Here is a 16,636-nt window from a genome sequence, read left to right as displayed (position 1 = left end):
CCAGGCTGGAGTGCAATGGCACGATCTTGGCTCACTGCAACCTCCACCTCCTGGATTCAAGAGATTCTCCTGACTGAGCCTCCCAACTAGCTGGGATTACAGGCATGCACTGTCACAGCTGGCTAATTTTGTATTTTTAGTAGAGACAAAGTTTCTCCATGTTGGTCAGTCTGGTCTCGAACTCCTGACCTCAGGTGATCCACCTGCTTCGCCTCTCAAAGTGCTGGGATTACAGGCGTGAGCCACTGCGCCTGGCCAAAATGTACTCCTTTGAAAGGTGCCACCAAGATTCGAACTCGGATTGCTGGATTCAAAGTCCAGAGTGCTAACCATTACACCATGGGACCAACCCAAAATGTTTTAATACAGGCATGCTATGTTAAATAATCACATCATGGAGAATGAGGTATCCATCCTCTTAAGCATTTATCCTTCATGTTACAAACAATCCAATTATACTCTTTTAGTTATTTTATAATATACAATCAAGTTATTATTGACTAGTTGTGCTATCAAATAGTAGGTCTTGTTCATTCTTTCCAACTACTTTTTCTTTTTTTTTATTATTATACTTGAAGTTTTGGGATACATGTGCAGAATGTGCAGGTTTGTTACATAGGTATACCCGTGCCATGGTGGTTTGCTGCACCCATCAAACCATCATCTACATTAGGTACTTCTAATGCTATCCCTCCCCTAGCCCCACAATGAGGTTTCACTATGTTCGCCAGGATGGTCTCAATCTCTTGACCTTGTGATTTACCCACCTCGACACCAGTGTGTGATGTTCCCCTCCCTGTATCAATGTGTCTCATTGTTCAACTCCCACTTATGAGTGAGAATATGCGGTGTTTGGTTTTCTATTCCTGTGTTAGTTTGCTGAGAATGATGGTTTCCTGCTTCATCCATGTCCCAGCAAAGGACGTGAACTTATCCTTTTTATGGCTGCACAGTATTCCATGGTGTATATATGCCACATTTTCTTTATCCAGTCTATCATTGATGGGCATTTGGGTTGGTTTCAAGTCTTTGCTATTGTGAATAGTACTGCAATAAACATACGTGTGCATGTGTCTTTATAGTAGAATGATTTGTAATCTCTAGGGCATATACCCAGTAATGGGATTGCTGGGTCAAAAGGTATTTCTGGTTCTAGATCACTGAGGAATCACCACACTGTCTTCCACAATGGTTGAACTAATTTACACTCCCACCAAGAATGTAAAAGCCCTCCTATTTCTCCACATCCTCTCCAGAATCTGCTGTTCCTTGACTTTTTAGCAATCACCATTCTAACTGGCATGAGATAGTGTCTCATTGTGGTTTTGATTTGCATTTCTCTAATGACCAGTGATGATGAGCTTTTTTTCATATGTTTATTGGCCGCATAAATATCTTCTTTGGAGAAGTGTCTGTTCGTATCCTTTGCCCACTTTTTAACGGGGTTGGTTTTTTTTTTGTGTGCATTTATTTAAGTTCATTATAGATTCTGGATATTAGCCCTTTGTCAAAAGGATAGATTGCAAAAATTTTCTCCCATTTTGTAGATTGCCTGTTCACTCTGATGATAGTTTCTTTTGCTGTGCAGAAGCTCCTTAGTTTAATTAGGTCTTATTTGTCAGTTTTGGCTTTTGTTGTCATTGCTTTTTGTGTTTTAGTCATGAAGTCTTTGCCCATGCTTACATCCTGAATGGTATTGCGTAGGTTTTCTTCTAGGATTTTTATGGTTTTAAGTCTTATGTTTAAGTCTTTAATCCATCTCGAGTTAATTTTTGTATAAGGTGTAAGAAAGAGGTCCAGTTTCAGTTTTTTCCATATGGCGAATTTTCTCAATACCATTTATTAAATAGGGAATCCTTTTCCCATTGCTTGTTTTTGTCAGGTTTGTCAAAGATCACATAGATGTGTGGCATTATTTCTGAGACTTCTGTTCTGTTCCATTGGTCTATATATCTATTTTGGTACCAGTACCATGCTGTTTTGGTTAATGTAGCCTTATAGTATAGTTTGAAGTCAGGTAATGTGATGCCTCCAGCTTTGTTCTTTTTGTGTAGGATTGTCTTGGCTACATGAGCTCTTTTTTGGTTCCATATGAAATTTAAAGTACTTTTTTCTAACTCTGTGAAGAAAGTCAATGATAGCTTGATGGGGATAGCATTGAATCTATAAATTACTTTGGGCAGTATGGCCACTTTTGCGATATTGATTCTTCCTATCCATTAGCGCGGAATGTTTTTCCATTTGTTTATGTCCTCCCTTATTTCCTCGAGCAGTGGTTTGTAGTTCTTCTTGAAGAGGTCCTGCACATCCCTTGTAAGTTGTATTTCTAGATATTTTATTCTCTTTGTAGCAGTTGTGAATGGGAGTTCACTTATGATTTGGCTCTCTGTCTATTGTTGGTGTGTAGGAATGCTTGTGATTTTTGCACATTGGTTTTGTATCTCGAGACTTGGCTGAAGTTGCTTACCAGCTTAAGGAGATTTTGGGCTGAGACGATGGGGTTTTCTAAATATATAATCATGTCATCTGCAAACAAAGACAATGTGACTTCTCCTCTTCCTATTTGAATACTCCTTATTTCTTTCTCTTGCCTGATTGCCCTGGCCAGAACTTCCAATACTATGTTGAATAGGAGTGGTGAGAGAGGGCATCCTTGTCTTGTGCTGGTTTTCAAAGGGAATGCTTCCAGCTTTTGCCCATTTAGTATATTAGCTGTGGGTTCATCATAAATAGTTCTTATTATTTTGAGATACATTCCATCAATACCTAGTTTATTGAGAGATTTTAGAATGAAGGGTTGTTGAATTTATTGAAGGCCTTTTCTGTGTCTATTGAGATAATCATGTGGTTTTTGTTATTGGTTCTGTTTATGGGATGGATTACGTTTATTGATTTGTGTATGCTGAACCAGCCTTGCATCCCAGGGATGAAGCTGACTTCATCATGGTGGATAAGTGCTGCTGGATTCGGTTTGTCAGTATTTTATTGAGGATTTTCGCATTGGTGTTCATCAGGGATATTGGCCTGAAATTTTATTTAATGCAGTTTCTTCATAGTGTCTCTGGTCTCTACAATTTGGTATGTTTTTCCAGTGGTTAATACCGGTTTTTCCTTTCCATATTTAGTGCTTCCTTCACAAGTTCTTGTAAGGCAGGCCTGGTGGTGACGCAGTATCTCAGCATTTGCTTGTTTGTAAAGGATTTTATTTTTCTTTCCCTTATGAAGCTTAGTTTGGCTGGATATAAAATTCTAGGCTTAAAATTCTTTTAAGAATGTTGAATATTGGCCTCCACTCTCTTCTGGCTTGTAGGGTTTCTGCAGAGAGATCTGCTTTTAGTCTGATGGGCTTGCCTTTGTGGGAAACCTGACCTTTCTCTCTGGCTGCCCTTAACATTTTTTCCTTCATTTTTAACCTTGGTGAATCTGACAATTATGTGTCTTGGGGTTGCTCTTCATGAGGAGTATCTTTGTGGTGTTCGCTGTTATTTCCTGAATTTGAATGTTGGCCTGTCTTGCTAGTTTAGGGAAGTTCTCCTGGATAATATCCTGAGGAGTGTTTTCCAACTTGGTTCCATTCTCCTTGTCACTTTCAGGTACACCAATCAAACGTAGGTTTGGTCTTTTCACATAGTCCCATATTTCTTGGAGGCTTTGTTCATTCCTTTTCATTCTTTTTTCTCTAATCTTGTCTACATGCTTATTTCATTAAGTTGATCTTCAATCTCTGATATCCTTTCTTCTGGTTGCTTGATTCGGCTACTGATACTTGTGTGTGCTTCACAAAGTTCTCATGCTGTGCTTTTCAGCTCCATTAGGTCATTTAAATTCCACTCTAAACTGGTTATTCTAGTTAGCAATCCCTCTAACCTTTTTTCAAGGTTCTTAGCTTCCTTGCATTTGGTTAGAACATGCTCCTTTAGCTCAGAGGAATTTGTTACCACCTTCTGAAGCCTACTCCTGTCAATTCGTCAAACTCATTCTCTGTCCAGTTTTGTTCCCTTGCTGGCGAGGAGTTGCGGTCCTTTGGAGAAGAAGAGGCATTCTGGTTTTTAGAATTTTCAGCCTTTTTGCGCTGGTTTTTCCTCATCTCTGTGGATTTAACTACCTTTGGTCTTTGATGTTGGTGAACTTTGGATGGGGTTTCTGTGTGGACATCCTTTTTGTTGATGTGGATGCTATTCTTTCTGTTTGTTAGTTTTTCTTCTAACAGTCAGGCCCCTCTGCTGCAGGTCTGCTGGAGTTTATTGGAGGTCCACTCCAGATGCTGTTTGCCTGGGTATCACCAGTGGAGGCTGCAGAACAGCAAAGATTGCTACCTGTTCCTTCCTCTGGAAGCTTCATCCCAGAGGGGCACCAACCAGATGCCAGTCAGAGCTCTTCTGTATGAGGTGTCTCTCGACCCCTGCTGGGAGGTGTCTCCCATTCAGGAGGCACGGGGGTCAGGGACCCACTTGAGGAGGTAGTCTGTCCCTTAGCAGAGTTCGAGCGCTGTGCTGGGAGCTGGGAGCGCTCTCTTCAGAGCTGGCAGGCAGGAATGTTTAAGTCTGCTGAAGCTGCGCCCACAGCCGCCCCTTCCCTCAGGTCCTCTGTCCCAGGGAGACGCGAGTTTTATCTATAGGCCCCTGACTGGGGCTATTGCCTTTCTTTCAGAGATACCCTGCCTGGAGAGGAGAAATCTAGAGAGGCAGTCTGGCTACAGCAGCTTTGTGGAGCTACGGCGGGCTGTGCCCAGTTCGAACTTTCTGGCAGCTTTCTTTATGCTGTGAGGGGAAAACCACCTATAAAAGCCTCAGTAATGGCAGGTGCCCCTTCCCCCACCAAGCTCATGTGTCTCAGGTCGACTTCAGACTGCTGTGCTGGCAGCGAGAATTTCAAGCCTGTCAATCTTAGCTTGCTGGGCTCCATGGGGATGGGATCCACTGAGCTAGACCACTTGACTCCCTGGCTTCAGCCCCTTTTCCAGGGGAGTGAAGGGTTCTGTCTCACTGGCATTCCAGGTGCCACTGGGGTATGAAAAAAAATCTCCTGCAGCTAGCTCAGTGTCTGCCCAAATGGCCGCCCAGTTTTGTACTTGAAACCCAGGGCCCTGGTGGTGTAGGCACCCAAGGGAATCTGTTGGTCTGTGGGTTGTGAAGACCATGGGAAAAGCATAGTATCTGGGCCAGAATGCACTGTTCCTCACGGCACAGTCCCTCATGGCTCCCCTTGCCTAGGGGAGGGAGTACCCTGACCCCTTGTGCTTCCCAGGTGAGGCAACGCACCACCCTGTTTCAGCTCACCCTCTGTGGGCTGCACCCACTGTCTAACCAGACTCAAAAGAGATGAGCTGGGTATCTCAGTTGGAAATGCAGAAATCACCTGCCTTGTGCATTGATCTCGCTGGGAGCTGCAGACCAGAGCTGTTCCTATTTGGCCATCTTGCTAGCCACCCCTCTCTAAGTACCTTCTCATACCCATTAACTATCCCCACCTCCCTCTACCCCCACTACCCTACTTAGCTTCTGGTTTCCATCTTTCTGCTCTCTATATCCATAAGTTCACTTGTTTTGATTTTTAGATCCCATAAATAAGTGAGAATATGTGGTCTGTTTTTCTGTGCCTGGCTTATTTCACTTAACATAATGATCTCTAGTTCTATTTATGTTTTTGCAAATGACAGAATTTCATTCTTTTTCATGGCCGAATAGTAGTACATTGTATATATGTACCACATTTTCTTTATCCACTCATCTGTTGATGGTCACTTAGGGTGCTTCCAAATCTTAACTATTGTGAGCAGTGATGCAACAAACACAGGAGTGCAGATATCTTTTTGATATACTGATTTTCACTCTTTGGGGTATATGCCCATCAGTGAAATGCTGGATCTTATGGTAGATCTAATTTTAGTTTTTTGAGGAACCTCCAAACTGTTCTCTACAGAGGTTGTACTAACTTACATTCCCACCAACAGTGTACGAGGGTTCCCTTTTCTCCATATCCTTGTCAGCATTTGTTATTGCCTGTCTTTGGATATGAGCCATTTTAACTGGGGTGAGATGATATTTCATTGTAGCTTTGATTTGCATTTCTTTGATTATCAAAGATGTCAAGCACTTTTCACATGACTGTTTATCATTTGTCTGTCTTCTTTTGAGAAATGCCTGTTCAAATTTTTTGCCCAGTTTTAGATTGGATTATTAGTTTTCTTCCTTTAGAGTTGTTTGAGCTCTTTACATATTCTGATTATTAATCCCTTGTCAGAGGGGTAGTTTGCAAATATTTTCTCCCATTCCATGGGTTGTCTCTTCACTTTGTTAACTGTTTCCTTTGCTGTTCAGAAGCTTTTTAACTTGATGTAATCCCATTTGTCTGTTTTGGCTTTGATTGTCTGTGCTTGTGGGGTATCACTAAAAAATTTTTTGCCCAGGGCAATGTCCTAGAGAATTTCCCCCATGTTTTCTTGTAGTAGTTTTATAGTTTAGGGTCTTAGATTTAAGTCTTTAATCAATTTTAATTTGATTTTTGTATATGGTGAGAGATAGGGGTCTATTTTCATTCATCTGTATGTGGATATCCAATTTTCCCAGCATCGTTTATTGAAGAGACCATTTTTTCCTCAGTGTATGTCCTTGGCACTTTCATCGATGAGTTCACTGTAAGGGTGTGGATTTGTTTCTAGGTTCTTTATTCTGTTCCATTGGTCTATGTGTCTGTTTTTGTGCTAGTACCACACTGTTTTGTTTACTATAGCTCTGTAGTATAATTTGAGGTCAGATAATGTGATTTCTACAGTTTAGTTCTTTTTCCTCAGGATAGCTCTGGATATTCTTTGTCTTTTGTGGTTCCATATAAATTTTAGGATTGTTTTTTCTATTTCTGTGAAGAATGTCATTGGTATTTTTATAGGGCCTTGCACTGAATCTGTAGATTGCTCTAGGTAGAACAGACATTATAACAATATTGATTGTTCCAATCTGTGAACACGGAGTATTTTTTTTTCATTTTTTTGTGTCTCTTCAATGTTTTTCATCGGTGTTTTATCATGTTTATTATAGAAATCTTTCACTTCTTCAATTAATTCCTAGGTATTTTATGTGTGATTATTGCAAATGGGATTACTTTTTAAATGTCTTTCTCAGATTTCTCACTGTTGGCATATAGAAATGCTACTGATTTTTGTATGTTCATTTTGTATCCTGCACCTTTACTAAATTTGTTCATCAGTTATAATAGCTTTTTTGTAGAGTTTTTAGGTTTTTCCAAATAGAAGATTATATCATCTGAAAACAAGAATAATTTGATTTCTTACTTTCCACTTCGAATGCCCTTTATTTTTTTCTCTTGTCTGGTTATTCTAGCTAGGACGTCCAGTACTATGTTGAGTAACAGTGTTGAAAGCCAGCATTCTTGTCGTGTTCCAGATCTCAGGGGAAAGACTTTCAGTTTGTCCCTGTTCGGTATGATACTAGCTGTGGGTCTGTCATATATAGCTTTTATTGTGTTGAGGCATATTCGTTCTATACTCAGTTTTTTTTTGGTTTTTATTATGAAGGGATTTTGAATTTTATCAAATGATTTTTCAGCATCAATTGAAATGATCATATGGCTTTTGCCCTTCCTTCTCTTGATATAATGTATCACATTGATTGATTTGCATATGTTGAAGCATCCTTGCGTCCCAGGGATAAATCCCACTTGGTCATGATTAATGATCTCTTTAATGTATTGCTAAATTTGTTTTGCTAGTGTTTTGTTCAGGATTTTTGCAACCATATTCATCAGAGATACTGTCCTGTAATTTTCTTTTTTTGAAGTGTCTTTGTCTGGTTTTGGTATCAGGGTAATATTGGCCTTATAGAGTGAGTTTCAACACATTCTTTCCTTCTCTGTTTTTCATAATAGTTTGAGTAGGATTGGTATTAATTCTTTAAATGTTTGGTAGAATTCAGCAGTAAAGACATCGGGTCTTGGGCTTTTCTTTACTAGGAGCCTTTTTGACAGTTTTGATCTCATTAGTTGTTACAGGTCTGTTCAGGGTTTGGATTTCTTCCTGATTCAATCTTGGTAGGTTGTATGTGTCTTAGAAATTGTCAATTTATTCCAGGCCAATTTATTGGTATGTAGCTGCTCATAGTAGCCACTAATGAACTTTTGAATTTCTGCAATATCAATTGTAATGTTTCATTTTTCATTTCTGATTGTATCCATTTGGGTCTTTTCTCTGTTTTTCTTAGTCCAGCTGAAGGTTTGTCAAATTTGTTTAGCCTTTTAAAAAACCAATGTTTTGTTTCATTTATCTTTCATATTGTTTTTATTTATCTCAAATTCATTTATTTCTGCTGTGATCTTTATTATTTATTTTCTTCTACTAATGTTGGATGTGGTTTGCTCTTTTCTAGTTTTTTAAGAAGCATCTGGCTGGGCGCAGTGGTTCACGCCTGTAATCCCAGCACTTTGGGAGGCTGAGGTGGGCAGATCACCTGAGGTCAGGAATTTAAGACCAGCCTGACCTACATGGAGAAATTCCATCTCTACTAAAAATACAAAATCAGCTGGGCGTGGTGGTACATGCCTGTAATCCCAGCTACTGGGAAGGCTGAGGCAGGAGAATCACTTGAACCCAGGAGGCGGAGGTTGCAGTGAGCCAAGATTGCACCATTTCACTCCAGCCTGGGCAACAAGAGCGAAACTCTGTCTCTCAGGGAAAATTAAAAAAAGAAAAAAGCATCTTTAGATTGTTTATTTAAAGTTTTTTCTCTTTTTTGATGTAGGTACTTATAGCTATGAAATTTTTAGCACTGCTTTTGCTGTATCCTGTAGGTTTTGGTATGTTGTGTTTGCATTACCATTTGTTTCAAGAAATTTTTCAGTTTCCTTCTTAATTTCTTCATTGACCCACTGGTGTTTTTCTAGTTCTTCAAAATGTATCATTAGGTGACATTTTCTATGTTTTTGAGGTAGGCACTTATTGGTATAAACTTTCCTCTTATAACTGCTTTTGCTGAATCCCATAGGTTTGGGCATGTTGTATTTTCATTTATTTCATTTATTTTCATTTATTTCAGTAAATTTTTAAATTTCCTTTTTAATTTATTCATTGGACCACTGTTCATTCGGGAGCATATTGTTTAATTTCCATGTGTTTGTATAGTTTTCAAAATTCTTCTTTTTATTGATTTCTAGTTTTATTCCATTGTGGTCAGAGAAGATACCATATATTATTTCAATTGTTTGGAACTTTTTAGTATCTCTTCTAAGGCCTAATGTATAGTCTGTCCTTGAGAATGATCCATTATTCTCCTGTTGAAGAGAAGAATGTGTATTCCCAGCCATTGGATGAAATGTTCTATAAATATTTATTAGGTCCATTTCGTCTACAATACATATTAGGTCCAATATTTCTTGTTGGTTTTCTTTCTGGGTAAACTGTCCAGTGCTGAAAATGGGGTGCTGACATCTCCAGTTATAATTGTATTGGGGTCTTATCTCTTTCTTTAGTGCTAATAATATTTGCTTTATATGCCTGGGGGTTCCAGTGTTTGGTGCATATATATTTAAAATTGTTACATCCTCTTGCTAAATTGATCACTTTATCATTATGTAATGAAATTCTTTGTCTCTTTTTATTATTTTTGTCTTAAAGTCTGTTCTATCTGATATATATATATGCTACTGCTGCTCACTTTTTTATTTCCATTTGCATAAAATGTCTTTTTCCATCCCTTTATTTTTCATTCTATGTGTGTTTTTATAAGTGAAATGTGTTTTTTGTAGGCATCAGATAATTGAGTCCAGTATCTTAAATTCATGCAGCCACTGTCTTTTGATTAGAAAGTTTAATTCACTTGCATTCAATGTTGTTATTGGTAAGTAAGGACTTAACTCCTGCCATTTTGTTATCTATTTTCTCTGGTTGTTTGTGGTCTTCCCTTTCTTTTTTTCTGCCTTCCTGTCTTCCTTTTTCTGAAAGGGATTTTCTCTGATGGTATGTTTTAATTTCTTGTTTTATATTTTTTGTGTATCTGTTATAGTTTTTTTAATTAGAGGATATCATGAGGCTTGCAAATAACATCTTATAACTCATTTTTTAAACTGATGACAACTTACTTAATTCTGCTTGCAAAACAAACACGGAAAGACAAAGCTAATAAAAACTCCACAATGTAACATGATCTCCACTCCTGCTTTTAACCTTTTTGTTGTTTCTATTTATATCTTATCAAATGGTCCGTGTCTTAAAAAGTTGTTGCAGTTGTTATTTTTGATAGGTTTGTCTTTTAGTCTTCCTAGTCAAGATATGAGTAGTTTACACACCACAATTACAGTGTTATTACATCTGTATTTGTCTGTGTACTTACTGATACCAGTGAATTTTGTACCTTCAGATAATTTCTTATTGCTCATTGGGATCTTTTTTTTTAGACTGAAGGACTCCCTTTAGTATTTCTCACAAGTGAAGTCTGGTGTTGGTGACAACCCTCAGCTTTTGTTTGTCTGGGAAGTCTTTATTTCTCCTTCATGTTTGAAAGGTATTTTCACCAAATATGGCTATTTTAGGGTAAAAGATTTTTTCCCTTCGGCACTTTAAGTATGTCAAGTCACTCTCCCCTGGCATGTAAGGTTTCCACTGAGAAGTTTGCTGCCAGTTTTGTTGGAGCTTCATTGTATGTTATGTGTTTGCTTTCTCTTGCTGCTTTTAGGATCCTTTCTTTATCCTCCACCTTTAGGAGTTTGGGTACTACATGTCTGGAGGTAGCCTTTATTGGGTTAAATCTGCTTGGTGTTCTATAACTTTTTTGTACTTAAATATTGATATTTTCCTCTAGGTTTGGAAAGTTCTCTGTTATTATCCCTTTGAATAAACTTTCTACTCCCCTGTCTTTCTCTACCTCCTCTTTAAGACCAGTAACTCTTAGATTTGCCCCTTTGAGGCTATTTTCTGGATCCTGTAGGCATGATTATTTTGTATTCTTTATTATTTTATTCTTTTTTCTTTTGACTCTTCAGACTGTATATTTTTAAACAACCTGTCTTGAAGCTCATTAATTCTTCTTCTGCTTGATCAGTTCTGCTGTTGAGAGATTATTTTGCACTCATTCTTCAGTTTGCCAATCAAATTTTTCAGCTCCCAAATTTCTGCTTGATTTTTAAAAATTATTTCAGTCTCTTTGTTAAATTTATCTTATAGGATTCTGAAGTCCTTCTCTGTGTTATCTTGGATTTTGTTGCATTTCCCCAAAATAGCTATTTTGAATTCTTTGTCTGAAAGGTCACATAGCTCTGTCACTCCAGAGATGGTCATGATGCCTTATTCAGTTTGTGCTTTGAAGTCATTTTTTCTTGGATGATTCTGATGCATGTGGATGCTCATCTATGTCTGGGCATTAAAGAGTTATTTATTCTAATCTTTGCAGTCTGGGTTTGTTTGTACCCACCCATCTTGAGAAGACTTTCCAAGTATTCAAAAGGAATTGGGTGTTGTGATCTAAGTTTTTGGTCACTACAGCCTTATCTGTATTAGGAGTCACCCCAAGCCTAATAACGCTGTGGCTCTTGCACATTCATAGAGTTACTGCCTTGTGGTCTTGGGTAAGATCTAGGGGAATTCCCTGGATTATCAGGCAGAGTCTCTGTTCTGTTTCTTAACATTCCCCCAATCAAATGGAATCTCTCTTTCTTTCTTTCTTTTTTTTTTTTTTTTTTTGAGATGGAGTTTCACTCTTGCTTCCCAGGCTGGAGTGCAATGGCGTGATCTCAGCTCACCACAACCTCTGCCTCCCAGGTTCAAGTGATTCTCCTGCCTCAGCCTTCTGAGTAGCTGGGATTACAGGTGCCTGCCACCATGCCCGGCTAATGTTTGTATTTTTAGTAGATACAGTGTTTCTTCATGTTGGTCAGGCTGGTCTTGAATTCCCAACCTCTGGTGATCCACCCGTCTCAGCCTCCCAAAGTGCTAGGATTACAGGCGTGAGCCACCGCGCCCAGCTGGAATCTCTCTTTCTGTGCTGAGCTGCCCGGAGTTGGTGGAGAGTTACAGAAGCACTCCCATGGCCACCACTGCTGGAATGTATTGGGTCACATCTGAAGCCAGCACAGTATTGGTTCTCATCAAAGGCCTGTGGCAACTATTTCCTGGCTATTGCTGATGTTAATTCAAGGCCCAAAGGCTCCTTAGTCAGCAGGTGATGAATCCTGCCAGGACTGGGTCTTTCCCTTCAGTAAAGTAGGTTGCCTTCTGGTCCAGGGTGTGTCTAGAAATGACATCCAGGAGCTAGAGCCCGGCACAGGGGGCTTTAGGAATCTACCTGGTGCTTTATTTTACTGGGGCTAAGATGATATCCAGGTTGCAAGACAAAGTCCTCTTTTCTTTTTCCTCTCCTTTCTTCAAGCAGAAGGCATGTCTCCCCATGGCCATCACAGCTGGGAATGTGCTGAAGTCAGCATGCTGAAGCCAGCATGCTACTGGGTCTTACACAGTTGCCTGTGGCAACTGCTGCCTGGGTTCTGCTGATGTTTATTCAAGGTCCAAGTGCTCTTTAGTCAGCAGTTGGAGAATTCTGTGAGGACTAAGTCCTTCCCTTCAGTGCAGTGGGTTCCCGTCTGGCCCATGGTGGGTCTAGAAATGTCATCTGGGAGCTCTGGCCTGGAATGGGGGCTTCAAGACTCTGCCTGGTCCTTTATTTTATGATGGCTGAGCAGGTATCTAAGTTGCAAGACAAAGTCCGTTTTTACCCTTCCTTCTCCCCCTAGAGCTGTGCTTTCTGGAGGGGGGAGGGGTGATGCAAGTACTACTCCCTTGGCCACCCCAGCTAGTGTCTCACTGGGTTGCATGTACCCCAAGTCCACTGGCTCTGAATACATCACAGCACCAGGACTTGTTTGGGAATTGCAGTCCTTGTGGCGTAGACTGCCACTGCATTTATTTAGGACCTCAGAGTGCTTTAGTCCATATTGATGAGGCTAGCCAGAACTTAAGTTCCAACCACTGGGAGGGATGATTCTCCTCTGGCTAGGGCTGGTCTAAATGCTCCCTCCATGGGCACCAGCCAAATTCTGCCCTGTGTTGCTTTGCACTGTGACAGAGCAGCACTGAGTTCCACTGCAAAGTCCCATAGCAACTTTGCTTTCCCTTCCCCAAGCACACAGATTCTCTCTCTATGCCACATAGCATTGCCAGGGGGTGGGGGAGGGGTGGTGTCAGCAATTCAAGACTGTGTTTCCTACCCTCTTCAGTGCCTCTTTCCTGATACCAGGTTAAAACCAGGTACTGTGATTGCTCACCTGATTTTTGGTTCTTATGAAGATGCTTTCTTGTGTGGATAGTTGTTAAATTTGGTGTTCCTGTGGGTGGGGGATGATCCCCAAAGGGTTCTATTTGGCCATCTTGCTAGATCTCTCCTAGTTATGTTTTTTAATAAGCTTTTTATTTGAAATAATTTTAGATACATAAAGAACTTATCTTATTAGGGTCCAGTATTTTACATATTAAATATCACTATTATCATTACTATTATACATTTCATGTTTGTTTATACTTACCCACGTACGCATTAATATATTTATTCATCTTTCATACATTTATTTTAAACACTCAACCTAGATATATCTTCCTTCTTGTTGAAGTCGTCCTTTAGAATTCCTCTAGCATCCTCTGATGATAAATTCACCAGCTTTTGTTCAGCTCTGAAAAGTCTTTATTTCATCCTCATTAATGAAGAAAGCTTTCCTGGGGATATAATACTAAATTGGCAGTGATTTTCTCTTGCAATGTTGAAGAAGTTATTCTGCTTTCTTCCGGCTTCCATTGTTGCCTTTGAGAAGTCAGAAATCAGTGTGATTTTTGTTCCTCTGTAGGAGGTCTGTAGTTTTCTCTGTCTGCTTTAAAGATATATTTTTTTGTTGATATTCAGCTATTTCATGATGGTGTGTCTGTGTGTTGATTTTTTGTTTCTGTAAGTAATTCATTGGGTTCTCTACATCTGAAGAATTGTGCCTTTGTACTTTTCAACAATTTTGGTAAATTATCCTCCATTATTTCTTACACATGGCCTCCTCCATTTTATTTCTTTTAATTACCTCTGGAAGATAGATAGATAGATAGATAGATAGATAGATAGATAGATAGATAGATAGATGATAGATAGATAGATGATAGAGATATTATAGATTTATAGATTTTTACATAGATTTATATATAGAATATATGAGTCACTCTTATCCTTCATAAGCGTAGGAGTTAATCTGCCTTCATTTCTTTCATCTTGCCTTTTTGGATCAGTATACCAAATTTTTTCAGACCTATATTCCAGTTCACTGAGTTCCTCTTCAGTGTATCCAATCTGCTATTTAATTCATCCATAAAATTTTAAATTTTGTTTGTACATTTTTGATTTCTAGAAGTTCTATTTGATTATGTTTCCAAGGTGTTAGGTTACTTTTTGTTATCTCTTGTTTGCCCAAAGGGCAAGTAGATTTTCAGTTTATTTAGGCATATTCCATAGTTCCATATTTCATACTTCATTTACAATTCAATTTCTGATAATACCAGAAGTACTTGCAGGTCTGTTTTCATGTTTCATCTCACTTGTTCTCACAGGACCTCGTGTGCTTTGGGATTTTCTACTGTGAGCCTGTTCATTTTCCTTAGAATTATTTCTGTGAGAATACTTTGAGGCCTGGGTTGATGTTAAGTTTCTCCAGAGGGGTTTTATATTTGCTTGTGTCACTAACTTGGGGTCACTTTCAAACATGGACCAAACTAAATTTGCTGCTTGAAGTTTTTTAGACCACATAGATAGAATGAATCAAGATGATGTATCTTTATTAAGGATAAATTTAGTTATAAATTCTCAGGTGAGATTATTTTTTTCTCCAGCTCACATCAGAGTAAAAATGGTTAAGTCTTCTTGCTTTCCTCTACTAAGGTAAAGACTGTAATTCTCTGGAGTCGCAGCTTCAAATGAGTCTCCTGTCAGGTTCTCCATCGTATATACTCTTGAGGCTTCATATCCATCCCCTTTGCTTGTACAGCCTTCAAAAGGAAAGTTCAAGGTCTCAGTGTAGATAACCCCAGAGCAAATGCCAGCATTAACATTTGCTTGGCCCCCAAAATTTCTGTTTAACTTCGTTTTTGCCTCTCCGTCTTTCTTCCTTTTCATCAGTGTACTTAAAAAGCTTTTCAAAACATATTTTATCCAGAATTGTACCTGTTTTAGTCAGGAGAGTCATCAAGGTATCTAATTTGCTATATTGATGGAAAAACAATTCTGGGAACAAAAGTGCTTTAGTTCTATTTTTAGACTCTGTTTTCCTTCATACACAAGCTCTGTTATGCAAGTTCAAATAATATAACTCATGAATGTCCTACTCTGGTTTTATTTGTATTACATAATGTGTATAAACTGATGTCTGATATATAATAACACACAAACAAAGTGAAAAGAAGCCCTGTATCTGGTCTAGCCGATTGGGAAGACTGCGTCACTGATCCCTCATCAATCACAGTGTAGTGCCAGGACTAACATTGATTCTATGCACATAACTTGTTGTCAGCCCCAAATTATGTGCAAATTACTACAGCACTGCCTGGCACAAAATTATCTGGAGTAGAATAATGGACAGAAATTGAGAGTCAGGCAATGCTAGGCAGTGCTATAGTTAGCAATGCTATCAATAGTGTGCCTATATAATTTTATTAACATTATGTCCTTGTACTTTTGGGTATTTATTTTTTAACATTATTTATGAAATTACACAAATAAACTTTTTATTTTATAAGTTTTCTGAACAATGGCCACTTTAAATTACAAATTTTTTAGTATAAATTTTTTTTTTTTTTTTTTTATACTTTAAGTTTTAGGGTACATGTGCACATTGTGCAGGTTAGTTACATATGTATACATGTGCCATGCTGGTGCGCTGCACCCACTAACTCGTCATCTAGCATTAGGTATATCTCCCAATGCTATCCCTCCCCCCTCCCCCCTCCCCACCACAGTCCCCAGAGTATGATATTCCCCTTCCTGTGTCCATGTGATCTCATTGTTCAATTCCCACCTATGAGTGAGAATATGCGGTGTTTGGTTTTTTGTTCTTGCATTTTTTAACTTTATGCCTAGACATCAGTGATTAAGCAGTTTGCTATCTAGTCTTATCAGTACTATTCTCTTTTTTTCCATTCTTTAAACTCATCTTTACTCTCAGCAACTGCTGACAACAGTTAAAAGTTTTCTTTTAAATGTAAAGATGCTAAACTAAAATTTAAAACTCTGTTTCAGTTGCTCTTTTAAAATGAAAAAAAAAATTAACACTTCCTTGATAACCCACTGGTAATTCTGCTCATAATTTTTAGCGCATCAGTAACCCTAGAACTGTGTGAACTACCTCGAAAACTCATGAAAGTGAAATTCTGGTCTTGTTGACAACAAATTTTATCATCTACATGAACCACTAACAACATTCTAATATCTGCTCTCTGCAAGCTTTATTTTGCCTTGAAAATTAAAGTTACCAAATGACATTGAACACCTGGATTTATTTTAGAAATTAAGCAATAGCATATATGAATTGGCCACAGGCATCCCACACTTAACTTCAAAATATCAAACACTTTTTTTTAAGTAAGCCTATTTATTGAGTGACACTATAAGAAAAA

The 16,636-nt window shown here is 38.6% G+C and overlaps 1 non-coding gene across 1 annotated transcript; it reads right to left on the bottom strand.

Moving 5' to 3' along the window:
* Positions 1-275: 275 nt before the first annotated feature.
* TRNAQ-UUG (transfer RNA glutamine (anticodon UUG)) lies at positions 276-347 on the bottom strand. Its single transcript has one exon. It is a non-coding gene; the product is annotated as a tRNA-Gln (tRNA).
* Positions 348-16,636: the final 16,289 nt, after the last annotated feature.

This window comes from Pan paniscus, chromosome 5, assembly GCF_029289425.2.
Source record: "Pan paniscus chromosome 5, NHGRI_mPanPan1-v2.0_pri, whole genome shotgun sequence".
Lineage (NCBI taxonomy): Eukaryota > Metazoa > Chordata > Mammalia > Primates > Hominidae > Pan > Pan paniscus.
Note: the sequence above shows the minus strand (reverse complement) of the source record. Positions and strands in the feature narration are given on the sequence as shown.